The sequence below is a fragment of the Pinus tabuliformis genome, chromosome 5_1 (genome assembly GCF_031772625.1).
Source record: "Pinus tabuliformis cultivar Carrire ecotype Pingquan chromosome 5_1, CPIR1, whole genome shotgun sequence".
Lineage (NCBI taxonomy): Eukaryota > Viridiplantae > Streptophyta > Pinopsida > Pinales > Pinaceae > Pinus > Pinus tabuliformis.
Genome location: NC_142305.1, coordinates 329,364,817 through 329,388,113, shown reverse-complemented (window position 1 = coordinate 329,388,113; position 23,297 = coordinate 329,364,817). Strand labels below are relative to the sequence as shown.

The following is a 23,297-nucleotide window of genomic DNA, read 5'->3' as shown; positions in this document are numbered from 1 at the left end:
TCTCTTTAGCTTTCCCTTTCTTTTTCCCTTTCGAGGATTTATCCGCCACGGTGGACTGAACGGCGTTTACTTCGGAGGTACTTCCAGACTTAGATTGACCCTGAGAAGCATTTTCATTAGAAGTATTATGTTTTTGCTTTCCAGAGTTCGCGGCCGATTTCTTCGATGACAAGTTCACAGAGCCAATGACTCCATCAACAGATGGTTTCGGCGGAGCCTTGGTCTGTCCAGGCCTCGGGGCATCTGGCAAATAATCATATAGAGTACCTGACTGAGAGTATACTAAGTCTAGGTACTGAGCTCGCGCGATCACTTGCTCTTCAGTTACACAAGCTCCCATGGCGATGTCCTTTGCAATTTTAGGGACAAAGGAAGTTGTGAACCAATCGGTCAGGAGTTGATCAGGAATCCAGAATTTGATCAAGCGATGACGCCTTCTCCATTCATGTATATGATCAGATATGTGCGTAGCCGTGTCCTGTTTGAGAGACATGAGGAGAAGTGTCCCTGTCTCGTACCGAATGGGTAACTGAAAATGAGTCAAGAACGCCATAGCCAGCGAGTTGAAATCTTGAAACATGCCGCGATTCAGCTCAATATACCATTTAGCGGCTGAACCAGTGAGAGTTCTCTGAAAGAGGCGAAGCCGGATAGAGTCATCAAGCCATGAGTTCGATGAACACCAAAGGTGATAGGTCATGACATGGGCCTGAGGATCTTCACCAGCTTTTCCATCAAACTTTGGACAATCACCGGGTATTTTAGTTGGAACTTGTGGCCAATATGGATTATGCAAAATGGGATCATTTGTTAACTTGGACACATCTGGAAGTTCCAACGTCGCTACGAATGGTAATTGGGGGTTAAAGGACATTTGTGGCTGTGGAAGCGAGGCAGTATTAGGGTTCCAACGAGGTGGTGGTTGCCCCCACGGACTTTGTCCAGATGGACCCGGCCCAAAAGGACCTGGTGCATAGGGACCTTGCCCATAGGGATTCTGTCCATACGAATTTTGACCATATGTGGACAGCTGTCCCTGAGACTGCCCCCCAGCCCCCCATGTATTAGCAACTTGACCTGCAGGTGCAGCATACTAATAATTTTGGTAAGGAGTGACCTGCATCTGTTGATAATTTTGATACGGGGCAAATTGAGTTTGCCCCTGGGGTTGCTGATAGCCATACGCTTGCTGAGCCCCATACTGAGCCTGATAAGGAGGCTGCGCTTGGTAAGAAGGTTGGGGCCGTGGCCCGCCTTGCATTTGATGACCCATTTGAGCTTGGGGCCCAGAATACTGTCCTTGAACCGGCTCGGGGCTAGGACTATCTGGCCGGAAGGTTGGCCTGGTTGGACTTGGGACGGACCTGCCTGCCCAGAAGGACGTACTTGTTGGGTGCCAGGTTGCCCTTGAACAACCAAGGGTTGTCCTTGCGGAACAGATGGTCGAACAGGTTGGACAGTTGGTTGACCTTGCGGTTGGCCAGTCTGTCCAGATGGATGACTAGGGCGGACAATGGGTTGGCCTTTCTGTATAGAAGGCTGGCCCATTTGCCCGGATGAATGTACTGGCTGAGCAGTGGGTTGGCCCTGCTGAACGTAGGGTTGCCCCCCTTGCCCAGGAGGATTCATGGATTGAGCAGTAGGTTGGCCCTGCTGAACGTAGGGTTGCCCTGCCTGCCCAGAAGGATGACCAGACTGGGCAGTGGGGTGGCCTTGCTGTACGTAAGGCTGCCCCCCTTGCCCAGAAGGGTAACTAGGCTGAGCAATGGGTTTTCCTTGCTGAACGTAAGGTTGCCCCCCTTGCCCAGAAGGATACCCCTGCTGGAAAGCCGGTTGACCTTGAGGATTATAATTCTGCCCAGCTTGTCCAGAGGGATAACCCTGCTGGAGACCAGGTTTCCCTGGATAACCAGAAGGTTGATTCTGATAAGAAAATGACGGTCCACCAACGGCCGAAGGTTGTCCCGGGTAGGGTTGTCCTTGAGGGCCCCCAGGCTAGCCTGGGTAAGACTGGCCATAAAGTGGTTGCCCTTGAGGGGCTTGCACATAAGGCGGCTGGCCTTGATTTGGTGGTCCCTCAGGCTGGCCAGGGATTGCCTGGCCCCCATGAAAAGAATGAGTACCGGCGTCCCACGTAATGGATAATGATACCGAGACTTCCACGAAATGTGGAAGAGGCGCGGATTGAGAGAACTGGAGGTACTGACCGGTAGAATCATAATAATAGAGTGGACCTTGGTAATTCGGCTCCGCAATGGGTTGCCCTTGGGCATCATACGGCCCTCCTCCTGGAACAGGACCAGAGGAGGGTTGAGCACTCTGTGCAGTATCAACGACTCCGGATGAAAGTCTCGGCTGGCCACTAGAGGAACTAGCACCAGGGTTTGAAGATGAAGACGCTGTCACGGCACTGATAACCGGAGTCGAATATGATACACAAACAGTTGGATTTGTGGGAACTGAGGTGACAAGAGTAGTATGGGGTTGCGAAACAAAGGGTTCCGTGGTAGCAATGACACTAGGATCCCATATAGTCGTGGAAGGCATCCTGGCAGCTATTCTATCCCTTACCGACGAATATCGTGGGGGGAGTGGAGAAGTAGCTGGGATGGGAGTGTCAATATCCGACACTATGGGTGTCTCACTGGCACTGGGAGATGTCTCACCCATGTGGGAGGTAGACATTGGAGACGACATACCGGGAGGAGCAACAGGAAAATCATCCTCGTCAGGCTCCCAGATAGGGTTCCAATCTTCTTCGTAATCCTCGTCGCCCGGGGCACGTACGTTGATAGGCTGGATACTCGGGATGACAGGAAGAGTATCGCTTACAACTGGTACCTCAGGAGCAATAGAAGATGGAGAACCTTGATCAGTTGGACCAGGAGTTGACGGGTCAGCTAGGATGACAAAACCCCACACAAAACCTAAAGGAAACTAACGATATGAACCCTACTCAAGCTAACGCACACAAGATCTAACCAGGTAATGTTATCGTGGTCGAATAAATTTTTAAGACATTGGAATTAAACTTGACCTTTTCATGTTTCAGGAGTCGAGAAAAGGACGAAAAGATGACTCCAGTCTCCTTCGAATTTTTAATGAGCACGAAGTGACAAGACGCTCACAGGCACCTTTTCGTTTAAGGAGTCCGAAAAGGATCAAAAGTGACTGCTCTGGAGATTCTAGGCAAAGGGTTTACCAAGCAATTCGTAAAACTACTTATACACCTTGGCAATCGTATGAGAACCAAGGACTTTCCGTATTGCAGTCAATCTTCCCGAATGCTGTGTTCGGTGCGTTACGGCTCACAAGGCGGCAGACTCGGCTTCCTATGGATCAAGGATGATAACCTAGTGGGGTCTCCCCTATATACGCGACGGTACGTGGGAGCTCAAATCCGTGCTAGACCACTATCGAGTCACAAAAGGAGGAATCACCCAACCGTAGTGTGAAACAACAGTGACTAGGTTTAACGACGCCGGAGCACGTCTCTAGCCTAGACCCCTAGATATTTGCGTTAAGTTCTAATGCGTTTTTAGGTTTATTCAATTTATTTTATGGTTGATCTTGAATTAAGTTTCGATTTCAGGTCCTACCGTATGTTCTCTCACAATTACCTAGATGCAAACTACATGCCAAAGAATACCATTTCGTTCGATGAATTCTAGCTATGAGAAGGTTAAGAATTTTTCAATCAAACAAAATGAACACAAGCAATCAAGCAACCTAATGCAACTAATGACAAGGAAACGAAACTTTTCTTTTGAGAATACAAATCAATGAAATGCTCTTTTCCTTTTCACTAATTGAATGTAAAGATATTAGTTTGATTCTTTTTCAATGGCACAAAGCATTTGAAACGAATTTTGAGAGATAGCAACACCGAGCAAAATAATTAAAAACACTCAATGAAAGCACACAAAGTTCCCAAAACACTCAAAACAGTTTTTCAAATCAAACGGAAAAACCAAAGTTTGTACGAGCTATGTGATCTAAGCTCGGCAAGACAAACAGGAATTCAAACAAGGAGGAAGCAAACCGCTCAGAAAACAACCAAAAGAACTTCAATCAATCACTGAACAAGTATGAAAAGCAAATCTGGAGTTGGCTGGTCAAACGAGAAAACAAGATCCCTACGGAAGGCTTGACACACGCACGGCCACTAGATGCCCTAGGGTTAGAGTGCGAAATCAATGGAGAAAAGCAAACACCCGGAGGACAAGAGTTACAACCAGTCAATTAGAGATTTAACACATTCCAGCAACTGTAAAAGTCATGGCCAAAATACAAACCAAGCAGCGAAAGCGAAGAGGAAGGTATTTGCAAAACTGAAAAATGAGCAAAAACGAACCTTTGTGGAACAAGATTTCGCAAGCAAGTATCTCAAAGTTCAGGCAATAGAAAACAAGTCATAAACCAGGTGGGAAGAGCAAGGGACAGTCAAACCAACAGGCTCAGGAGGCAAAATTGGACAAACTTCAATTCTATAGGATCAGCGCGGGTGACCTTCAGCAACTCGGCGCTGACAAGACAACGCCTGTAGCAACTTTGCGCCGTCAGCGCGGAAGCACACGACTTAAGCGCGCTGGCTCTAAAACGAGGTCAGCGCGACTGTTAGACGCACAGGCGCGATGACAAGGAAGACAAAGAAGCAGGTATGCGACGTCAGCGCGTCTGTTTTGAATTAAACCGCGCTGAGGCTTAAAAAACAAGCAGAATCAAAGCAAAAGCTCCTAAACCAAAGGCAAAAACTCTTTAGACAATTAAGACACTTCCCAGATGGGACCAGGAAGTCTAAAAACAGAGAAACAATACCCAATCTTGACAAGAGAGTAACAATCAAACTCAAAAACAAGGATGAACAAAAAAAAGGGCTGGCTCCCCAGCGGAGTCGCCAAATTGTTGGAGAGGTAAATCCCCTCTACGGATAGAGGCGATCCCTACTAGCCCAGAATGGGTCTAGCAACAATCAATCAATGTTACTATGCAAGCTCCTAATTGCAATTAAAAGGTAGGCAAAGAACACCTACTTGGATTCCAGCGCTTTCGTTTGATGAAGAGATGCCGCTCCCGCTCCTTTGCTCTGGCCGGTCACAATCCTCCACTATCCTCGTGGATGGACACCTGCACACACAAAGAGAAATACAAACACAAGCGTGAAATCTAATAAAAGCAATTATACATCAGTCAGAAAGGATGTAATTCACATTAACCATTACATAGACAAACGAGAATGGAACCATAATAGTAGTCATCTATTATTAATCAATAATCAGAGAAAGATACAACCAATGTTCTGATGCTGAGTCCTTCTCGAGAGGGTCCAGCCAGCAAGTCTCATAAGCATTCACCCTTTGAGGTAGATCTCCCAAGACAAACAACTCTCTCTCACACAAGGCAACAAGACTTCACAACCTTCCTTTAGCTCTCTAGCAATCCACACTTATCACACCAACTACCTACTAGCATCAGCACTACACACACTATGAATTCCTTATTGTCAAAAACTAGCTGCTCATGGTAATGGTGGAGGCTTATATAGGAGAAGGAGTCTCCATGAAGGGTGGAAGGATAAGCTTATCCCCAAGAAAGGTGGCCCATATGACGAACAGACATGCCATAGAAGGGAGGGTGACATTCACAAGGCCAACAACCAGGTCTGGAGTCATCTGGAAGGTTGGATGTTAGAACAAATTCGCCCAAACAGGATCAGCGCGAGTGAATAACTGGACTGGCGCGCTGACGTCGCACCTTAATAACTGAGAAGGCCATGTCAGCGTGACTCAATACAAAGGCAAGATGCGCTGGCTCATGAAATGCGACCAGCGCGGAAAACCCGTGTGCTTCCGCGCTGGCAGCGCATCGGTTGCACTATGAGCCGCCAGTCAGCGCGATTATTTTAATAACAGACGCGCTGATGCAGTAAACTTTGGAAAAGAGGGTCATTTGGCCAATTCAGAGAGCATGAGCATGATGAGTTTGATTTCATGACACAGTAGGGACACTGACAGGGAGACAGTGACAAATTACTGTGTAACAGTAGGGTATGCATGTAACCAACAACTTCACAAGGTAATATAACTACACCTTCTGATTCCAATCTAAACAAAACAAGATCTAATTTTTTTAATCTGTTTCCAAACAAACCATTCATAGTCACTGCGGAAGCAACTACACTAGTTGCACTTGAGCCAAGACCACTTCCAAGAGGTACACCTTTACAAAGACCCAGTAACAAGCCCACCAACCTAACTCCCAACAATTCCATTGTTTCTTTGGATGCAATCCCAATACAATTTCTCATTGGATTGAGACTAAATCGATAATCATCCACATCAATGAAAGAAATAATTATCTTACCACGTTCCAAATCCTCATCCACCTCTATAGTGACATAATCCCCTAGTCCCTCAAGAACAAAACCCATAAAGTCAAATTTGGGTCCATGATTGGCTATTGTTGTAGGAGAAAATGTTTTAACCGACTGAAGAAGAGGGGTCACTTCAAATTGGATCACCTATTTCAAACTCACTTGTTGTGCATTGCTCTGAAAATTGAATACATCGGGTCAGTACCCACGTGATAATTTTGTTCTAAATCTACCCAATCCAAAACAAGAATTAATTAGGCCCAAATCAGGTTCTAAATAAGAGCAATGGTTCTTTGTCTGTGCAAAAAGGATTTCCATATGTGCCTTGATCAGTAGCTCTGCCAAAACTTATGTAAAGGGAAAGAATGTTCACTCAAAATTAAGTTTCTTCCGTACTATTGAGATATCCATCATATTCAAGATGAACTGATAATATTGCACAAATCGTACGAAATTTTGTTCTCATGGCTTCTAAAATGTCCTAAACTCACTCATTTTCTAAATTTTGAATCCAAAAGTGGGTAACTATTGGAGAATTCCTCGAGCGTTTTTAGGTTATTCTGTACCCTTGCAGAGAATATAGTCGGCTCAACTTCAATTGCAACTTTCCATATATTGATACAACCCCTGTAAAAACCCAATTCCTCCCATCTCAAAATTGATCTTCAAAGCACCATATATTCCTTCTACTTTACCCAACTCAACTTTGTGTTTGAACCCTTCATTCTGCCCTTGTTGAATGTGTTGATCGTCAAGATCTACAAATGATTCAAATATGTCTGTAGAATCTCCTACTTGCCTAGATGAACCAAGCATGACAAAAATGCAAGCTTCAAAACCGATTTGAACCTCGTGCTCTGGTGTGACGAACATTGCTTGGTACCTGTAGAGTGGATGGCAACATGAAAGTTGGAAAAACGGCGAAAAAATGGCTTAGTGAGTTGGAACCACAATATGATGACCCAGCGAGTACGCTTTGCACTAAGCGATCACCCTTTGTGGAAAACCAGAATCTTCTTCATCCCAACAATCACCCCTCTCGATAGAACTGGGCGGTCTTTACCCATGGTTTTCCAATACCCACCTTTGGTAGTCCAGTTCTTCTACAATCCATTAGGGTATTTCTTCCTATTCCTCTCTATAAAGAAAAACTAATGTCTATTTGTGCCCTTGTTGTTAACTCGGAGGGATCTTACTTGTAAATATCAATATCTGTAATTGCATTCATGTAAATGGGTTTTGACTCCGACTTTGACTTTGATTTCGAGTTAGAAAGATTCCTTCTTAGATAATACCAAACCAACTCTTCATCCGTTGGATGAAATCAAAAGCCTGAAAGTACGCAGTTCAAGTCGTCCATGAACGCCCAACCTTATTAAAAGTTAATTATATGAGATATGTTAGTCCTTCTTCCGAAGACACTCATAAATTAATGTTTTAGAGAAAAAAAGGAATTTGATTAGATCCAAAGTTAACATAAAAAACCGAGAGTCAAAAAGTGACTTTTTGGAGGTGGTGGACTTCTTCGCATAGTCTATTAAGCTGCATTTCGAAAGCATTGATAAAAGGAAACTCAAAATGTGAGTATCTTTTCATTACTAAGAGTGCTTTGGTTGATACATATGCTAATTATGGTTGTCTAAAAGAGGCATGCTATGTGTTTGATAAGATTCCAAAATGGTATTTAGTTTGATGCAACACCATGATCGTAGGAAACTCAAAATGTGAGTATCTTTTCATTACTAATTTGACTTCCAAACTAATTCACCTTTTTCCACACCATTAATCACCTGGTTTCCGGACCACCTCGGGCCATCGTCCGCATCGTATCTTCCCCCCCTTGAACGTAAACAATATTGTACGAAAACTCACCCCCTGTATATATTTATTTTAATGTTAGAGACGGTTAGGGATAAGCAATTTTTCCGTTGTGAAATTCGAAAGGAGGTTTTCCGCTTGTGATCCCTCTCACTTCAAGATAAATACATTAATTATGCAAGAAAAAATCAATATCTAAATTTTTCTCTAGTTAATTTTTTTTTTTTTTTAAATCAATTTTTTTTTCTTTAAAAATATATGTTTTTAAATTTTCAAAATATCTATAATTTGAATATTTTAATTCAATTTTCCTAATTATTTTAATTTCAATCTACGAGCAATGCTTTAATAAATATACAATATTATAATATTAACTTCGACATATCAAAATCTTTAAAACGTTTTACTAGTTTGTTGAATTTAAGTTTTTGTAGTCTATATCAAGCTTATTAAGAAAAAAAATTTGGGTAAATCACGTTCGAATGTATTTGTTGACGCGTTTCGAACCAAAAATCACGATTTTTGGTTCGAAACGCGTTGACAAATGCATTCCAATGTGATTTATGCCGAAAAATCTCCCCAAAAAAACTTACTAGTTTACATGTGAGTGTTTTAATATATTTACATTCGAGTGTTTTAATATATTTAAATATAATCTTAAACTAACTGGATTTTTATTAGTATTTAAATATAATCTAGTTTAGCATGAAGAACGAATTCCTTTGAAATATTTGTTGTATATTTTGTTTTATTTTTATTTAAAATTGTTTTATGGATAAAATATATTAAGCAAAGTCTTTTGGTAGAAATCACATAAGAGAAATTTTTGGCCTAGGCTTCAAACCAACGAGTGTGGTAAAAAATTTGTTTTTTATTAATTATCATTATTTTTTCTAAGTACTATAATTTTTTTAATAATTATAATTAGTCTTCTATATTTATTTTACATTCCAATATAAGGCTGATGTATGCTTTTTTTCTCTGTTCAACTTCAAATTGACATATGCCTTTTGAAAAATAAAAATAAAATGTTTTTTAAATAAAAAATAATATAAATTATAATTAAAACGATGTAAAAATATGTTTGGTTAGTCTTGATTAAAATCATTATAAAATATCAATAATTATATTCTCATTGTGTTTGCTTCATTGTTGTTGATATTATATCTCATTGGGAAGGAGATGTAAAAAGATTTCACTCTCAATTTTTTTTTGCCATAATAAAAGATTTCAGTGTCCAATGAGAAAAAATAATGAACCCAAAAAAGATAAATTACTTCCTATTAAGAATAATAAGAAGATGTGTAGTTCATTAAATTTTTAATATAAAAGTAATATGGGAAACTATTAACAATAATAATAAAAAATTCAATGTGGGTCATAAATAAAGTATTTCAATATCTAGCATTAAATAACATTGATGTATATTTAAAAGTATATTTATAAAAAAAATATTTTAATGTGTATAATGTGGTTTATAAATAAATATTTCAATGTTCCTATTAAGTAAAATATTGTAACGCCAACTATGTATATTCTATAGATGCATAGTTTAAGTAATGGAGGAAATTGACATTTTGTGAGCATTTTTCCCAAAATTAGGTAGAAATTTTTATGAATCAAAAGATTAAATTGTTTAATTTTCCTCATGGGTTTTTCATAGTCTTGAAACCATTTATGCATTCAAAAGCGCATTCTAAACAACAATAAATCACAATCTTCCTATAAATTATATGGGCACAAGAATCATTCGTCTACTAATTAATTTTTTGCATATATCTATATATATATATATATATATATATATATATATATATATGCACATGGACAAGTATCATTAATATTACAATAACCAATTAGCTACTAGGCCTTCTCCATCTTTCCAATCACATGACAATTTCTAGCTTGAGAATGCTGGTTTTGATTTCTTTATGAGGAAGGACCACACCTCCATTGCTATATACCTCATAAGAAACATGGACATCCTCCCCTGATATGGTCATGTTTTCAACGTGAGCCCATTGACCAACAGTATAGTGCCAACCAATGCTACTTCTAGACACAGAAGTGTGTTTCTTTATGCACACTCCATGCATAATGACGCACCATGATAGTCTCACTCCTCCCTCAATCACACTGCCTGGGCCAATGGCCACATCTGGCCCAATCAAGCAACCCTCACCAATCTATTCAGTGTTGTCAACAATCACATTTCCAAAATTTTTAACCTTTGCTGCTAATTTATCCAAGGTGTTTCTTCGAAGAGAATCTAAGTACAGCCTTAGACCATAAATATAGTTTCTAGGTTTCCCAATATCTATCTAGAAACCAGGTAAAACCATAGCATAGAGTTGTTTCTCCTCTAAAATTTTTTGGAATGCTTCTTTTTCAATGGATGTGGGTCTCAGCTCATTTGGGTCCAAAACACTTGGGTTTAGAAGGTAGATTCCCATATTGATCTTGTTACCAGCAAAGACTCTAGGGTTCATAGGTAGATTCCCACATTAATCTTGTTACCAACAAAGACCCTAGGCTTCTCAAAAAATGTCTCTACCTTTCCAGTTTCTTTGTCAAGAATAACAACACCATATTTGAGCGTTCATCAACCTAATTCAAGAGATCAATTGTTTACTGTTTACCTTACCAACCATAAAAAAAAATTGAAAAAAGAGAAAATTTACATACTGAAATTATGAAAAGAAATTCCCTTGCAATTTGGCTTTTACAAAGACATTCCCTGCAAAAGAAACAAACCATGGTAAATGATTACAAGTGACAAGGGTCTTGAGGAGTTAGGACAACAAACTTTACGTTGGTCATAGTGATGGATGCTTCTCCTCCATATTTTGTATGGAATCAACCATTTCCTTTAATGTCTATTCACTAATTTCATCATGCTTGAGAACAAAATGGCTCCCCCAATCCATCTATTAATTTTTCCTTTGCAAGGGCTAAATGCCTAGCAATGCCCATGGGATATCTTTCCTGCAAATAGATAATCTTAATCCCAAGTTTCATTTCAAACGCATTCAATAAGCTCAACATAACTTCATCAACAATAATAACCTTCACTGCTTCAATCTGCTCACAAATTGAAATCCAATTTGTTTATCTTTCATACAAGAAACAAACAACCTCTTTCATCACTGCTACTATTACAACTTTATTAGCTTTACTTGATGCAAAATCATTGGCTTATTCACAAAGTCAACCATAGGCTTAGGGATACTGAGTGTCAAAGGGCGCAACGTGGTTCCAAAACCACCGATCAATATGAGGGCCTTCATGGTTTCTTATTACTTCTCATAGTTGTTCTGGCCATTTCCCTCCTTTTCTAATCAACCATAGATGAAGATGACGAGAACGGGTCCCATAACTCCCATGTCGTAGCCTGAGTAGTTGGTGGTGGTTCGTTGGAATGTGTTGGGTGCTAGGTTTCCAGTATCATCATGACTAAAATAGTGCTTGTATGAAACCACAGAGTGAAAAGCCAAGAAAAAACTCAGGATTTTCAGTCAACCTCAATTTTCCATTCCTCCCCTAAACTCCAAAGAGAGAAACAAAAAACAATTTGAATCCCCAAACTCCCTAACCCAAAAATAAGCCTACAACATAAACGATTATCCCTTTTACTCGCCACCAAAATCCATGACATGAACAAGTATCATTAAACCTATTTCTTCAAATGCGGCTAATAGATATGAAGTCAAATCAGTTCGTACTTGTGAGTATTCTTAGAGTCCTTTGTATTATGGAATCTGTTGATTTAGGAAAGAAGGTCCATGCTCATCTGATCAAAGTTATGCCTAAGGAAGATGTATTCACTAAGAGTGCTTTGGTTGATACATATGCTAATTATGGTTGTCTAAAAGAGGCATGCTATGTGTTTGATAAGATGCCAAAATGGTATTTAGTTTGATGCAACACCATGATCGTAGGTGTTGGAGAGGTAAATCCCCTCCACGGATAGAGGCGATACCTACTAGCCCAGAATGGGTCTAGCAACAATCAATCAATGCTACTATGCAAGCTCCTCATTGCAATTAAAAGGTAGGCAAAGAACACCTACTTGGATTCCAGCGCTTTCGTTTGATGAAGAGATGCCGCTCCTGCTCCTTTGCTCTGGCCGGTCACAATCCTCCACTATCCTCGTGGATGGACACCTGCACACACAAAGAGAAATACAAACACAAGCGTGAAATCTAATAAAAGCAATTATACATCAGTCAGAAAGGATGTAATTCACATTAACCATTACATAGACAAATGAGAATGGAACCATAACAGTAGTCATCTATTATTAATCAATAATCAGAGAAAGATACAACCAATGTTCTGACGCTGAGTCCTTCTTGAGAGGGTCCAGCCAGCAAGTCTCATAAGCATTCACCCTTTGAGGTAGATCTCCCAAGACAAACAACTCTCTCTCACACAAGGCAACAAGACTTCACAACCTTCCTTTAGCTCTCTAGCAATCCACACTTATCACACCAACTACCTACTAGCAGCAGCAATACACACACTATGAATTCCTTATTGTCAAAAACTAGCTGCTCATGGTAATGGTGGAGGCTTATATAGGAGAAGGAGTCTCCATGAAGGGTGGAAGGATAAGCTTATCCCCAAGAAAGGTGGCCCATATGACGAACAAACATGCCATAGAAGGGAGGGCGACATTCACAAGGCCAACAACCAGGTCTGGAGTCATCTGGAAGGTTGGCTGTTAGAACAAATTCGCCCAAACAGGATCAGCGCGGGTGAATAACTGGACTGGCACGCTGACGTCGCACCTTAATAACTGAGAAGGCCATGTCAGCGTGACTCAATACAAAGGCAAGATGCGCTGGCTCATGAAATGCGACCAGCGCGGAAAACCCGTGTGCTTCCGCGCTGGCAGCGCATCGGTTGCACTATGAGCCGCCGGTCAGCGCGATTATTTTAATAACAGACGCACTGATGCAGTAAACTTTGGAAAAGAGGGTCATTTGGCCAATTCAGAGAGCATGAGCATGATGAGTTTGATTTCATGACACAGTAGGGACACTGACAGGGAGACAGTGACAAATTACTGTGTAACAGATGCCCCCTAAAGCATGAAGCCCGAGAGAGTGGGAGGGGTGAAATGCTTTACAAAACCGTTGAACCGGAACACCACCAGGAAGGACTTGCACGTATGTACAACTGATATCTGGATTACATGTAGTCTAGGCATGGGCGCAGCCATCCAAAAGACATATGAAGGAGGTCTGTGGTATGGACGCAGCCACCCAGCTGAAGAGACCATGATGATAAAAGGTATCGTCGCAGCCATCCTAAAAGACTCAGGTATGGTCGCAGCCATCCATCAATGAGTCATGTAATAACAATCCACAAAATCGCAGCCTGGTCCACAACAGACTAGAACCAGGGTCTTGCGCTCCATCCCAATCCTAACGAAGTACAAGTTCAAGCATGTGAATACATGAGCTGAAGTCGAACATGCATGAACATCGTCTGATTACCAGTCAATGATGAAAACTGTTAACAGACGCGAGAGGGGCCACCAATAATGACGATGGTCCTCAAGGTACTATAGGTACAATCCACGGCATGCGAATCAATGAGCTGGCATCGAACACCCGCGAAATCATTCGATCGGAGGCCAATGATGAAAACCTCGCGTCCAACACGAAGAACCTGCCATTGAGGCATGCAGGCTCTAAGGCACCTGGAAGGGGTCTCTAAGTCACCGTCCTGGATAATGAGCTGAGGTCGACAGGAGGTAACCTTGATCGAAGGTGGGCCATAATGTTTCCCACATCATCGACACGAGACAAAGGAAGATTAGTGTGGTGAATCAGAAGTTTGTGAGGCGTCAGGGATAGATTGTAACTATGCAGAGGTCAAATTCTCTTGAACATATCGACGGCACGACAGTGGACTTGGCAGTATTTGACATCAAATGAGCAGAGGTCATGGTGACAAGACAATGAGCAGATGAGAGGTCAAAATAGGATAACCCAAACCCACGGAGGCCAGTGAAAAACAAGATGAGATGGTCCCACCCAGACACGAGAGCAGAGGAGTGCCATGTTCAAGAGCGACATACTGCCAACACGACTATGATTATAGTTCCATTTTCCCCACCATTTCTGGCAGGTACCCTGATTATTTTTGGATGAAAAGCTTGACGGGGATATCATATGCTTGAGAAAGTGTCATTTCGACGGCGCCCGATGTCATGTAAGCTTTAACGAGCCTGACAAAGGAAGAACTCGGCGTCTTTTCCTGTTTAGAGAGTCTGAAAAGACAGCAAAAAAGAAAACTCCAGGGGGGTCCTTTTTCGTAAATTTGTGTCTCTCGAGCCCGAAAAAGTATAAAACAATACTCGAAAGAACCGCCCGACCAAAATGATCGAGGAGTACTTTTCGTAAATAGTGACTTTGACCCGAAAAAGTAAAAAAGCGGTCGTTTTAGAGCCAATAACGAGTGCGAAACGACAAACACCCGACGATCTTTTTAAGTTAAACGGTCGGAAAAAGAGCGTTAAAACGACCGCCTCTCGTTCCTTTTAACGAGCTGAAAGGGAGCTCGGCTATCTTTTCTTGTTTTATGTCGGAAGAGAGCTTAAAGACGACATTTTTTGGGACCAAGTGTATTCAGAACCATTATGACTCCGCCGTTTCCGAGAACCTGCATAATAAAACTACCCGCGTAAATATGTTCGACATGTTTAAAAAACATAGTAAAACATGCATAAAGGCATAATATAGCGACAGAAGCGTTAAATCCATGGTAAAAGCATGACAAAAACCCACATTCGTAAAAACTATAGTTAATTAAGAAATTTTTACTATAAATAGAAGGGTAAAAGTCATTTTTTACCATTGTTACCATATTGAGCCTTGGAGAACGTTGTGAAGTTGCGAAGTTGACGAAGCGAATTCCTCCCCGTGCGGACACCATTCATCCGGCAGCTTGTTCCAGGTAGGTTCCTCTTGCCCTGCGCTCCATTTTGAGTCCTTTTTTGAGCTTTTTGATGGTGGGATTTGGCCATTTGGGCAAATTTTTTGAGCATTGGTGCGCTCTCGGTCAGCGCAGATTATCCGCTCGGGTCCGCGCTGATTGATTTAAAATTACACACACCACCTCCCCGGTCAGCGCGGAAAACGCGTGTGCTTCCGCGCTGACCCAGGGAAAAAACAAAGGGCTGCCATGGTCAGCGCGACTGTTTTAAAAACAGCCGCGCTGACGCTGTAAAAAATTATTTTTTAGTTTTTGGACGTAAAAAATTCACTGGAAAGCATCCTAATGTTTTTTGGTGCTCATGCAGGACGTAATTGCGTTTGTGTGGCAAGAGAGGGCCCATGATGTTGAAGATATAGCTGCTTTTGCCAATGCGGATTGCCGAAATGCAATGCGGGCGTGTGGATTCATGAAATTCTTCCTTACTCCACGCCTAAGGGCACAACCTGATCTTCTTGAGTTCCTGATCAGGGCTTGGAACCCAGTTGACGGAAAATTCACCATCCGTGGCCGTGACATTGAGTTTGACCACATGGATATTTATTTTTTGACTGGGCTGTCACGCCGTGGCGCGATGCCCATCCTAGAGGGGAAACGACCTAGCGGTGAGACCCTTGACCAGCTCATGGCTCGAGTGTGTCCAGAGGCGGTTAAATCGCGAAGTGGAAAGGTGGCGATTCCAACGGTTGCTGATATGGTCCTTCGCACCATACTCTTTATGGGAAGCTTGGCCAACCACGAGGCCTCAAAGACCCATCTACTGCTAGCTCTCGAGTGCCTACAGCCTACTGTGTTCAATTGGGCGACAGCGGTGACGATCAACATGAAGAGGCAACTGAGTAACTGTCGACGCGGGGAGTTGAAACAGTTTGGCTACGGGTCGCTCTTACTCTCGCTCATGCTGGAGCGGGTGCCAGCCTTACAGCTGCAGACCATGGTCGTGGATCCGCCGAGAGGTCCACGGGAGACGAGGGCCAGTCGATGGGCCCAGGTCATGCCGCGTGGAGGTGGCGGCCGTTCAGTGGCCTGGGGCGTTTATTTTCGAGAGTGGCTTGATCGCCAGGTCATTTTCATTGAGGACTGGCCATATGCCGGTATGGATTTTCGTGGTGATCCCGACATGCCACTACCAGCGGGCGAGCAGTGGGACGATGGAGGTAAGATACTTGATTCATTTTTCATTTTTGTAATGTTTTTTAAAGTTTTTCATGTACATGTCCTGATAAATGCTATGATATGCAGATGTGGGACCCACAAGACCCCTTGGTCTAGCTCCAGAGGCACGGAGAGAGGGACAAGACGCAAGGGTCCTGGCCCTGGCTCCTCTAAGAGGCGATACGGTGGAGACTGTGGCGCACAACCTCGAGGGCTTACTGGCAGGAGTGCCAGATTACCAGGGGATCGAGGAGGTTCCCATACCTTCTCAGATTCACACAGTGGGGGTGGAACCCCGGATGCACCGCCTTTTGAGGCGGGTGGCACGGGAAGTAGCATGCTATAGAGAGCATAACCTGCCATAGTAGATGCCTAGGGTTCATTTCTCACTTATGTTTTGAGAGACATACGTCTCAGATGTACTGAGGACGTCGGCTTTACTTTGGACATATACACTTATTTTTGAGCGCCTTAGTGCGCCACACGATATATATATACCGATTTTGGATGGATCTTTTTCATATGATGATGTTTTTATATGCTATGCAAATGTCTAATACAAATGTGATCTAATGTATCAGTTGCACAACATACGATCCATGCATTTTTATATTTTTTGCAAGCTTAAAAGCACACACACATGCAAACTATGCTTCGGAAAGAATTTATTTACATATGCTTATTCTATGGTCTTATTATGTTGTCTATGTCTTCTTGTATGATGTTTATCTATTACGCAGATGTCTATCTAACACATGGTTTGCCAATGCATCAGTCAACGTATTTAATCGTCTCGGAATGTGTTGATATGTGATGTAATCAAAATTCCTTTCTAACAATCTTACACGTAGATACAACCTTAGGATGCGTTGGTCTCTGACGGAATATCGCCCGTTGAGTTGATGGACGACAAGCTGAGAGTCCAGGTTCACCACCAATTCCCGGATGCCGAGATCAACCGCTTCGGCTAGTAATTCAATTACAGCGTTGTATTCGGCAACGTTGTTAGTGGTACGACCCAAGCAGACACCTTGAAGGTCTATCAATTCTCCGTGAGGATCGTAGATCACCCACGCCGCAGAAGACAAATTACAAGTGCTAGGGCAGGCGCCATCAGCGAAACCAACATAAGGTGCACTAGACATCTGCACAAGAAGCAGAAAACACAATAAGAGGCAAACACGCCTTCACACCAAAGAAAAAAGCGAAATCATGCACACACAACACACTTGTAAAACATACGTATGTACAAACTAGGTGCACGAGATCATGCATAGTATTTTTTCAGATAGAGCCCGTTGCGGGGCTTGTCGAGAGGGTTTCCTTCGTAGTCAATCAGCTCATATGCGCCCTTCTACAAAACTCTTTTTAAGATATAGGGGCCTAGCCACATGGATTCGAGTTTGCCTGCCCCCAGCTTATCCTTAGCTTGATCGTAGAGCAGTACTAGATCTCCCTCAACAAAGGAACGAGGTTGAATGGTATTATCGAAGTGGGCCTTAACCCTCTTCTTCTGCGCTTCAATAGCTAGAGAAGCTAAGCGACGGGTCTCGTCTAGCCGTTCTAGATAGAGAAGCCGTTCCTCCACCGGAGTGGTGTTGGGGAGCAACTCGACAGCTAACTTCAACGAAGGAATCTCGCACTCAACAGGAAGGGTGGCCTCCAGTCCATAAACAAGTTGAAAAGGGGTAAAACCGGTGGCATCCTTCACAGAGGTCCGGTAAGCCCACAAGGCGGGGAACAGCATTAGGTGCCAATTAGACATGTGTGTACCAACGGTAAGTTGGAGCATTGTGATCAAAACTTTGTTCACGGCTTCAACTTGGCCGTTGGATTGAGGGTAGTACGGCGTCGAACTATCTTGACGCAAGCCTAGTTGGGCCGTTAGTTACGTCATCATGTGATTACGGAAATGCTTTCCGTGATCCGTGACGATAGCCTCAGGGACTCCAAACCGAGTAATGACATGATTAAATAAGAACTGCGCCGCTGTGTAACCGTCTTCGTTCAATGTAGGCATCGCTTCGGCCCATTTGGTGAAATAATCCACGGAAACGATGATAAACCCATGCCCCCCGGCCGAACGAGGGTTACAGGACATATAATCGATGCCCCATTTGGCAAATGGACCTACGGTAACAACAGGGTGCAGTGGTGCAGGAGGTGCACGCATTTTCCGGTGGTAGACCTGGCATTCATGACATGCACGAACCGCAAGGATGCAATCCTTGAAGATAGAAGGCCAGAAATAACCAGCACGGAGAATTTTTGGGCGGTAGCATAGCCGGACATATGACCGCCACAAGCACCGAAGTGACAGTCATTCAACACCCGTTCAGCCTCCTCGTGAGTTAAACATGGGCGGAGAACAGAATCAGCGCCGAGGCGGTACAGGGTATCGCCAATAATGCGATAGGGTTGAGATTGGTGACGAATCCTCCGTCGAGCGTCTTTCGATACATTGGGACGGAAGGAAGACGTCTGCAAATATACTATGATGTCCCCGTACCAAGGGTCGAGGGTGCTGATGAGAAACAAAGTTTCATCCGGGATATGCTCCTCCAAACGAGATGGTGCAGAATGAGATGGCAAAGAGAAGAGCAATTCGGCAAAGACCAGAGACTTTTTTGACTTGGCAGCAGTAAATTCCAAGTCAAACTCTTGAGGATCACAATCCACTTCGAGTATTTGCCTCCCAGTAACTGACGCGACAAAATGTAGGTCATTGGGTTGCAGTCGGAAATCACGGTCGTAGTACGCAACAGGATATAGTGCCGGAAACGCTGGACGGCGCAGACAGCGGCCAATGCCAGCTTCTCGACATATGCGTAGCGGGTTTCTGTATCCAAAAGGTTGCGACTAAGGTAATAGATTACGTGCTCATTGCCGGCATCATCATCCTGCACTAGAACCATGATGGTGGTGTCAGCGGCAGCTAAATAGAGAATATAATCACGGTGATAGTTCGGAGGTCTTAAGAGTGGAGCCGAGACAAGGAGGTCCTTGAGTCGCTCGAAAGACTCCTGAGCGAGAGCATCCCATCGAAAAGGTGTGTCTCGCTTTAATAACCGTGTGAAGCCCTTAGCCACCTCGGCATAATTCGGGATGAATCGTCTAAGGAAATTCGCTTTACCCTGCAAGCTTTGCAATTGTTGCAAAGAGGTAGGGGGAGGAAGATTCAGGATGGCCTCAACTTTGAGGGGATCCAGACGGATGCCTTCTCAGGAGATGATAAACCCGAGCAGTCGGCCTGATTCTACGCAGAAGACACACTTATGAGGATTTAGCCTAATTCGATAGTGTCGACAGCGGAGAAAAATTTCGCGAAGATGAGAGGGATGGTCCTGACGCTTAGCTGAATGAGCCGGAAGGTCATCCAGGTAAGGCTGTACGATGTCACGAATATCATGAAAGGCATAAGACGTCGCACGCTGGAAAGTGGCACCGGCATTCTTGAGACCGAAAGGGAGCTTCTTATAAGCGAAGGTACCCCAAGGACAAATAAAAGCCGTCTTATGCTGGTCCACGGGTGCAATGTTGATTTGGTTATAGCCAGAGAAGCCGTCCATGAACGAATAAATTTCGCTTCCTGCACACTCATCAATAAGCTGATCAATGAAGGGCGTAGGGAAGTTATCTTTCGGACAGGCACGATTGATATCGCGGTAGTCAACACAGACTCGGATAGTACCCTGCTTTTTATTCACAGGGACGATGTTAGATACCCAATCCGTAAGGGGAATGGGGTAAATGAAACCAGCTTTAAGAAGCTTTTCGACTTCGGCCTTGATGGCTGCAGCCTTTCGGGGGTGCATAGGGCGTAAGCGCTGACGAACAGGCTTAGCACCTGGATACGTCGGTATTTCGTGCACCACGATACTGGGATCGATGCCGGGCATTTCCTCGTAGGACCATGCGAAGACATCACGAAATTCGCGGAATAAAGCAGTGTAGAGTTGAACTTCCTCTAGAGTGCAAGTGACTCCGATATGAATGTGCTCGACAATCCCTGGATTGACAGAGATGTCGATTGGTTGGGTTTGCGTGATGTTTCCCATATTGCCCTCAGAAGACACTTGATAAAGCTGAATAGGTGTTTGGAGGGGTGGAGATGGGACACATGAAGCAAACCGCTCGAGACATGCGGTCATTTCCGGATGGGGAGGAAGAAACGAAGAGCGGTGGTGATAATTTGACCAAGGGAGCTCTTCTAGAGACATTGTCTCTATAATGGCCTCGTCGGACGGAAATATTTCCTTCAATGGGTCCGAAGTAGGCTCGTCTCCTAGCCAAGGGAAATGATCATATGAATCGGGAACACTACTTGAAAAAGCAGGTTCATCAGGGGGAGCCGATGCAGCAACAATTTCGATGTAGTTGAGTTCGGCGGGACTCAACGGCATCATATCGCCCCACGAGTCTTCCTGGTTAGCAGGAGGAAGAACCCACGGATTAGAGTGTACAGAGATCATGTTAATAGGGGCGAGATTCAGAGGTGGGAGGGGAAAGACACCCATTAGAGTGGGATCTTTGAAAAGTCCGGCACCCACATTCTCAAGAGACTTAGAGGTATGCTCCACGAATGGCACATTGCCTTCGGAAGAAGAGGCGAAGAAGGAGAGCTGGTCCACCGTGACAATCTTCCCTTGGTGAGGGAAACGAATGACACGGAATAAGGAGGAGGCCACGGCTTGCATGGTGTATGTCCAGCTGCGTCCTAGGAGGAGGTTGTAAGTAAGGTTGGCATCAACAACTTCGACCTCCACTTCTACCGTCTTCCCTTCCAAAGAGATGGGCAAGCGTTGGAGGATACCGTAAGGACAAGACTCTCTTCCGTCGAAGGCTTCTAACGTCGTAGGAGACTGACTCAAGGTAGGAGAACCAATAGCCTTCCAGCAAGCAACAGACATGATGCAGGTTGAGGCACCTTCATCAATAACCGTACGATGAATCGTTTTGCTGTTGATGATGACCTGTATAAGGAAGGCGACTTGGTGAGGCAGTCTCTGTGTAAAATTCTCAAGATCAAAAGAAATCAATTCTGAATCTGCCGGGTCGATGCCACCAATAGCTGATAGCAAGGACTTCCTTTGGGAAGGGCAGCTCTGGAGGACTTCTAGAGCGGACATAGCAGACGGAGCCTGAGCTAAGTCCTCAACAATGCTATAGTGCTGGGCAGCACGAGCATTAGGGTTATAATATGACTTCCTGAGTACACCTTTCGGAGGGGGTCGGGGGATCGTCTCAGCGCTGGGCCTTTCGATGTGGAGAGGACCAGAACTGGACGGAGGAGCGCTGGAGGGAACCTCCGGCTCTTTCCCGGCATTAGATGGATAGTCCTTTGCTCGAGTTGAAACATGGACGGGAATAGTTCCAGCCATGAACACTTGAGAACCGAACGAGGAAGATGATTCAGACGGGTCCGCCACCATTTGGGTTTGCTGGGAAGGGAAAGGCTCTTTAAGCGCGGCAGGGGTCCCAGGAGCACCTTTCAATAACCGATTAACTTCAGACCGCATAGGGCAGTCTTTAGTATAGTGATCCTCATCGCAGATGAGACAAGGATACTTAGGTTTCCGTTTAGCTCCTTCCTCGGAGGGAGGCTTAGGGGGATCCTGCTTGGGCTGTCTGGATTTCTCTTTAGATTTCCCTTTCTTTTTCCCTTTTGAGGATTTATCCGCCACGGTGGACTGAATGGCGTTTACCTCGGAGGTACTTCTAGACTTAGATTGACCCTGAGAAGCATTTTCATTAGAAGCATTATGTTTTTGCTTTCCAGAGTTCGCGGCCGATTTCTTCGATGACAAGTTCACAGAGCCAATGACTCCATCAACAGATGGTTTCGGCGGAGCCTTGGTCTGTCCAGGCCTCGGGGCATCTGGTAAATAATCATATAGAGTACCTGACTGAGAGTATACTAAGTCTAGGTACTGAGCTCGCGCGATCACTTGCTCTTCAGTTACACAAGCTCCCATGGCGATGTCCTTTGCAATTTTAGGGACAAAGGAAGTTGTGAACCAATCGGTCAGGAGTTGATCAGGAATCTAGAATTTGATCAAGCGATGACGCCTTCTCCATTCATGTATATGATCAGATATGTGCGTAGCCGTGTCCTATTTGAGAGACGTGAGGAGATGTGTCCCTGTCTCGTACCGAATGGGTAACTGAAAATGAGTCAAGAACGCCATAGCCAGCGAGTTGAAATCTTGAAACATGCCGCGATTCAGCTCAATATACCATTTAGCGGCTGAACCAGTGAGAGTTCTCTGAAAGAGGTGAAGCCGGATAGAGTCATCAAGCCATGAGTTCGATGAACACCAAAGGTGATAGGTCATGACATGGGCCTGAGGATCTTCACCAGCTTTTCCATCAAACTTTGGACAGTCACCGGGTATTTTAGTTGGAACTTGTGGCCAATATGGATTATGCAAAATGGGATCATTTGTTAACTTGGACACATCTGGAAGTTCCAACGTCGCTAAGAATGGTAATTGGGGGTTAAAGGACATTTGTGGCTGTGGAAGCGAGGCAGTATTAGGGTTCCAACGAGGTGGTGGTTGCCCCCACGGACTTTGTCCAGATGGACCCGGCCTAAAAGGACCTGGTGCATAGGGACCTTGCCCATAGGGATTCTGTCCATACGAATTTTGACCATATGTGGACAGCTGTCCCTGAGACTGCCCCCCAGCCCCCCATGTATTAGCAACTTGACCTGCAGGTGCAGCATACTAATAATTTTGGTAAGGAGTGACCTGCATCTATTGATAATTTTGATACGGGGCAAATTGAGTTTGCCCCTGGGGTTGCTGATAGCCATACGCTTGCTGAGCCCCATACTGAGCCTGATAAGGAGGCTGCGCTTGGTAAGAAGGTTGGGGCCGTGGCCCGCCTTGCATTTGATGACCCATTTGAGCTTGGGGCCCAGAATACTGTCCTTGAACCGGCT

At 44.0% G+C, this 23,297-nt stretch overlaps 1 pseudogene; it reads right to left on the bottom strand.

Moving 5' to 3' along the window:
* Window positions 1-10,077: 10,077 nt before the first annotated feature.
* LOC149164717 (mannose-1-phosphate guanylyltransferase 1-like) lies at window positions 10,078-11,478 on the bottom strand (annotated as a pseudogene).
* Between the last annotated feature and the right edge of the window lie 11,819 nt (window positions 11,479-23,297).